The following is a 6,902-nucleotide window of genomic DNA, read 5'->3' as shown; positions in this document are numbered from 1 at the left end:
CACCCATGCATTCAAAATCCATTACAAACTCACTATATGTCATACAACCATCAAAGTCAATCAACAATTATATCCTTAAGAAAATCAACACCTAACATGAACCAACCATAATTACCTAGATAGGACATCCACACCAAGTTTCCGTTCTACCAAGAACAATCCCTCAAAATTCATTTCCAATAAAACATCAATAATCTACAATAAAGCATTTATCATAGGCTAACATAATCACCAATTTACAATTTCAAAACCATATTTGAATTTCACCAAAACACCCATCAAAATCTCTAAATATCCAAGATTCCATCATTGAATCAATCCTTCAACAAAACAATACATGGATCAATTATAATCATCAACTAAACCATAGCTCCCCAAGCACTCCCCATTCTCCTAATCGGGTATCAACACCCTTAGGAAGATTTTATTAATATAGAATCATTCCAAAGCTTCTTCAAGATTTCTCCAAATCAGCCCATAAATATCATTCCCTATCAAATACCAGAGGCTCAACTATTTACAAGCAATATCAACCCGAAATCATCAAAACCCATCAATGAATCAACTAAACACATACCCATGGTTAACACAAATTAGTACTTAAAGGAACACTCAAAAATCAACTCCAATCCATCAACAATTCATTACAACTAAAACTACATACCCAGCAATTTTAACAATAATATACTCAAACCAATGGTCTTTCAAATAAACCAACATCAACACCGAATTTACAAATCCAAGCAAAAAATCATTTAACCACATGCCCATTCGGTTTCTTCAACAAGTCTAGAGAATTCATCAACAAACCCAACCGATTTTCCAGAAACCAAAAAGCAAGTTAAATTACTAGAACTGGCACCACCTCAAAGAAATCGTCATCTGGCCATCACCCCAAAAATCCCCAAGAAACCCTAGAGTTTCATCTCTAAGTGAATCCCAACCAAAGTCCACAAAGTCATTCCTCAATCGATGTCCACAAAACCCAAGAGATTCAGATTTCACTACGATACACCACACATCAGCCAACACAACAAAAATCAGTAATCAAACACAACATCAGAGGTCAATCGGTCAAATCCCCTTGGAACCCAACAAAAAATCCCAACTCAAACAAAGCTCTAATAATACCATGAAATTTTGTGCTATTAGGCAGTGGGTAATCTGAAAATACAAGAAAAGGGGTAGGAATTTCACCTTTGGAAGCTTCTCAGAAAACTACCGGAAATCTCCACCAATTTCGCTTCATTTCGCCAGAGATCGTGTCTCCTGGGTTCACCGGCGACGACTCACCGAAAATCGAATCCCTCAGCCGGCCACTCGATCACACGGATCACTTTGATCTCTCCCGATCTCAAGCCTCTCCAAGTCTCTCGGTTTTCCAGCTCTCCCTCTCTAATTCGGGTCTCTCTCTCTGTGTATCTCTCTCATCTTCAACGTGTGTGAGGAGAAGAGAGGAAGAGAGAAATGGGAAGGGGGTGTTGTGTGACGGAAGATGGAAGGAGAAATGAAGAGCGGGAAGGGGTCAGGCCGTGCAGAATAAGGAGAGGGAGAGAGGGGCGTGCGGCGTGAGAGGAAGGGGAAGAAAGGCAGAAGAAAAGAGAAAGAGAAGAAGGAAGAAGGAAGAGGCGTCGGCAGAGAGGGGGAAGAGAAGAGAGGAAAAGATAAGAAAGAGAAAAAGAGAAGAAATGTGATAAAGTGACATGTGGGACCTTGTGAGTGGTTCGGAGAAGATGATGAAATCCCCCAACCAACCGGGTTGTGACACGTGGCAATGTGAGATTTCTTTTTATTTTAAAACCTACACTTCCAATAAATTACTGCAGTACCCCACTTTATATTATTTCATCATTTACTAATTAACATTTGACCCCATATTTAATTTAAATAACTTTTACCCATTCAATTAATTATTTATTCCATTATAACCCATTATTATTATTACTATAGTTCTCTTATTTTAACATAGACTTATTTTATTTTCTTAACATGAATATTATTACCTAAAATATAATTATTTGTCTCATCTATTTAATAAATACAATCTATTAATTGCTAAATTTCCTATTTAATTTCGTGGTCTTTACATCATCCCATCCTTATAAAATTTCGTCCTCGAAATTTGCAATCAACACTTTTGATCTCACACACTTGTAGGAAACTACTCCAATGATCCTAAAAAATAATTTGCATCAAGAAACTTATCTTTAACCTCAAAGTCATAACTAATCCTTACACTTGGCAATCCCATACTTTATTCATTTGAACTTTACATCATCCTCTACAATCATTAATCACTTCAACTCTTGCATCACTTTACTATACAAAACTCTACAAGTATCACTTGTCTCTTTTATGTATATTTTTATCACAAGTCCAAGTCATTTCACTAAGTCTCCCCTCCTTATTTCAAAACTTACTATTCAAACTATAACTTAAGGCGAATCATTTTCATTCCTCTATCCCATTTACTTTAATTTATCCTTAGTACCTCAAACTCTTAGTCATTGTGGCAAACTATTCCCGAAAACTTTAGTTACGAAACTCATGCCTTTAGCAATCTCGATAATAATTTGATTGTCTCCCATAAATATCCTCTATTATTCACCTCACAAACTATTTAAATCATACTTGGAACGAATCCAATTAGCTTCAATTGTGACCTTTAAGACATCAAAGATCTTGTGTGGACTTACTAAGTGTCTCCCAATATTCAAAATCTTACTTAGCCTCATGTAGTTTTATGATTTATTTCTCTTAAATCATAGGTACTGATATCCTCAAATAGATGAACCATTGAAATTTTCATACTTAAACCTAACATTACTAGGCCTTGACTTAATCCTTTTTCATTATTGATGCCTTATCCTCAGTATTTCATCAATCCGATCCATTAATTTCCTACTATTCTATGGTCATTGATAGCTTAAAAACATAAATTTCCTTCAAATATTGGTTTTACAACCTACAGTATGCTATGACATCAGCATTTCATCCAAGACTATGCCATCTAGTAACCATTTTCTAACACTTGTACTTATCTCCAACAATGTTCTTCGACACTTATAGTTTTACTGAAAGCTATTCTTTAAACCATTCCTTTTTATTCTAACATTCCCTTGTGTCGAACTTTATGTCTTACACCCAAAGCATGTTGAACTTCCATCTTTTAAACTAATTCTCGTGTTAGAAATCGCGTTTTAAAAGGATTCTAGTTTATCCCTAACATTTTATTGAATGATCATACTTAATTTAACTATTTACTTTTAAATCACTCTTTAATTCATAGTTTATTAAAATAAGATATCTTAAGGTTTATTATTCTTTTCATTCACTTGTTTAGTCTATTTCACACTACCATTTTATTAGTTTAATTCGTATCTATCGGTCGGATTCTTAGTGGAGACATCTCTTGTTGATTGAGATGTTGTCTCGGCTAATGGTTGTCTCCTCGCTATGGTGCCACCTACGAAGTTTTTGATCCCCGTTCAATTGGTTGATTGCGTTCTTCAAGACTCGCCTTCTTCGATGCATCTTAGGAATATGTCGTCACTTCTCAAGAGAACAGTCGTTAGTCTACACACACGAGAAACTCTCTCTTACATCGCCTATAGCCTAACTAAACCTTGCTAGACTCCTCTAAAAGACTAAATGACTCAACACTTAGATTTACCCATTACAGCGTCACCAACAAGGGGCCACTCATATTTCGACCTAAGGGTTTTTATCCAAACCATACCTCTAAGACAAAGGAATGTCTTGCACTCGAATCTATTGAAACACCTGCAACACTTCCAAACGAGGAAGAGGTGATTGTCTAGGTGGCATAGCTTGTTTGCACAGAACTATGCTACATAAACAACACAAATCCTGACAGATGCATTACAATAATTATGTAATGCACATAAAGGACTTCATTTAAATCTTGTCTTGGTTGAAGCTTTTAAACTTCTAAGTCTCTTTTGTTATCCTTAGACTCTATTACAAACCTAGGCTTCCGCTTTCTAACAAACCCTAGGGCTAACTGCTCTGATACCATTTGCTGTGACGACCATTTTTTTTTTAATTATACAAAACATTTCATAAACATTTATCTCTTAAAATATAAACGAATCTTCACGGTGGCATGACGATGTGTCGCAAAGCCAACATATGATACATACCCCATAATATGTACCTGGTAAATCAGAGTACAACATCGAACTACTATGTAGCGGAAAACATAAACCTATAGTGGAAATCACATCTTAAACATCTATTATAAATTAATAACAACAAGAGCCATTTAACATCTATTTGTTTAAGTCTTTCCTCAATATAAATACATAACATAAATGCCTTTATACAATAACAAGTGACATAGGCGTCACAAGCCATCAAAAAAACCTATAAAATAGAGAATGCCCATAGCCCCGCAATTACGACCGTCGTGGCGAGCTTCGGTCATAATATTCCATGTGCACATCTATAACACCATCACTACGACCGGAGTACCTGCAGCCAAAGGAACATCATCTATAAGGTTGTGGGGGTTGGCCACATCCGTATAGGTGAAAGGATGAGTTCACCGCCTCAGTACTAATACCGAGACCTCAATGATATTAAACTAACTGAGTTTTCGCAATGAACCAACTTTCTTTTATAGTCATGGGAGCACTATAACAGCTACCAAATTTATAAACCTTTGTTTTAAAAACCCAATAGCTGATATAGCAAACACCGATTATTAGAAAACATTTAAAACATACTATGTAGTTGGACCCATACGTAGAAGTTCCATTGGCTTGGAAGCAACCACGTACACACCCACCTTCAATAATATTTTTATGTTGGTAGCTTAAATGCACAAAGATCTAACGTTACTAACTGTGATATCACCGTGCCTCAGGGCATTACAACTTCATGTCTATGGCACAAAGTTGTCCATGCTGTTACTAGAGTAAAACTCTGATATCCAAGCACTTGTTACTGATGTACCACGACAATCCATCTACCTACTCCTAAGTCACACGGATATCCCAACCAATAGTGTCACATCCAAGTACACCAAGCTTAAAACATGCCATCTCGCTCTTTAGTATGAGCTTACTATCATTTTCCGAATATGGTTAACACCGAATCCTAGGGCATTAAAACTTCATGTTTATGGCACATAGTTGTCCATGCGGTTACTAGAGTAAAACTCTGATATCCAGGCACTTCTTACTGATGTACCACGACAATCCATCTACCTACTCCCAGAACACTATATTACTTATACCGAACAATGACAATACCCTTGCACCTCCAAGCTCAATGTTCTTAAATCATGCAACTAGACGATAGAAGTATACATAAGTTCTTTGCCAGTAAAACTCTTAGGCATACAAATACGTCTAGCATAAAAATCACAATATCCTATATCATGAAAACATTACACAATTTAAACAATGGTATGCATGCTCATGATTGTCTTTTCTTTCCTTGTAAGGCTTACCCTCCCTTTCATTCTTATATTCATGCTTTATGCTTTACAATTCAAACTCTATACACCTATTCTTTGCAAATCATGCTTTCTTCAAATACGATAAACCAATCAACATGTAATTTTATCATTTTACTTTGTATAATTTAAATCTCAACCGCAGCTCACATTCAAACACTTTAAATCGTTTCAACACATTTCATCCATACATCATTTCATAACATCATTGATATTATTTGAACATAATTGAAACTACTCAAATTAACCAAAACAGATATATTCAACATACAGTTAGTTCAGATTTACAAAACAATATATATATTTTGCAATTCTATAATACATGAAAATAATAGTTTCTTAGTGAGTAAAATATCACCTGGCTGCATTAGACTTCTGACTTGAACATACCCTCGGATTCTAGTCACTTGGACTCTACATTGGAGAATCAATTGAAGTCTCCAATCCGGACACTATCCTGCAAACACTTGTGACGTTAGACTATGCTATTGAACTTTATACTCTATGACACACAAACTACCCACGTGCTCGCACGTTACGTTACTCACCGTAAAACTAGCTAATTACCTACACAATTATTAGATTGTTTATTGGTTCTAGGTTCTTATTATACCTTGCTTATTAATTAGAAGTTGCATTTACTATTTCATTTACCTACTTATTATTATTAAGTCACCTTATCATTGCTAACCCATTAATGACGTGTTACTTATTTACTAGGGTTAACAATATATATTTAACCCGTATACATGTATGTGTATATATACATTTATACATATACACACACAACATTTAAATCTAATCTAATAATACACATAAGGTTGGTTTAGTAATTCCTTATATGAGCTATGTCTCTTATGCTATAATCTTTATGCGTTCCATTTACTTACTATATTCTTTCACTTACTTATTCTTTTCTTCAACTATTCCATATTCATTTATTCAATTTGACACCATAATAACCTATTCTCTATTTCCACCGTATTTGTCATTTACATAAAAAAAGATCTAAACACTTTAACTTCAAACTCTTCCATCCTTTCCTAACTTCCTATACTCAAACCGCATTCAGCAAGAATTCCCATTTCAACCAACCACAACCTACCAACTAAACCAATTCATCATCATCAACCAACCCAAAATCCAGCCATCACCCATGCATTCAAAATCCACTACAAACTCACCCTATGTCATACAACCATCAAAGTCAATCAACGATTATAACCTAAAGAAAATCAACACCTAACATGAACCAACAATAATTACCTAGATAGGACATCCACACCAAGTTTGCGTACTACCAAGAACATCCCTCAAAATTCATTTCTAATAAAACATCAATAATCTACAATAAAGTATTTATCATAGGCTAACATAATCACCAATTTACAATTCTAAAACCATATTTGAATTTCACCAA

The sequence above is a fragment of the Alnus glutinosa genome, chromosome 11 (genome assembly GCF_958979055.1).
Source record: "Alnus glutinosa chromosome 11, dhAlnGlut1.1, whole genome shotgun sequence".
Taxonomy (NCBI): domain Eukaryota; kingdom Viridiplantae; phylum Streptophyta; class Magnoliopsida; order Fagales; family Betulaceae; genus Alnus; species Alnus glutinosa.
This window is presented reverse-complemented; position numbering follows the sequence as displayed.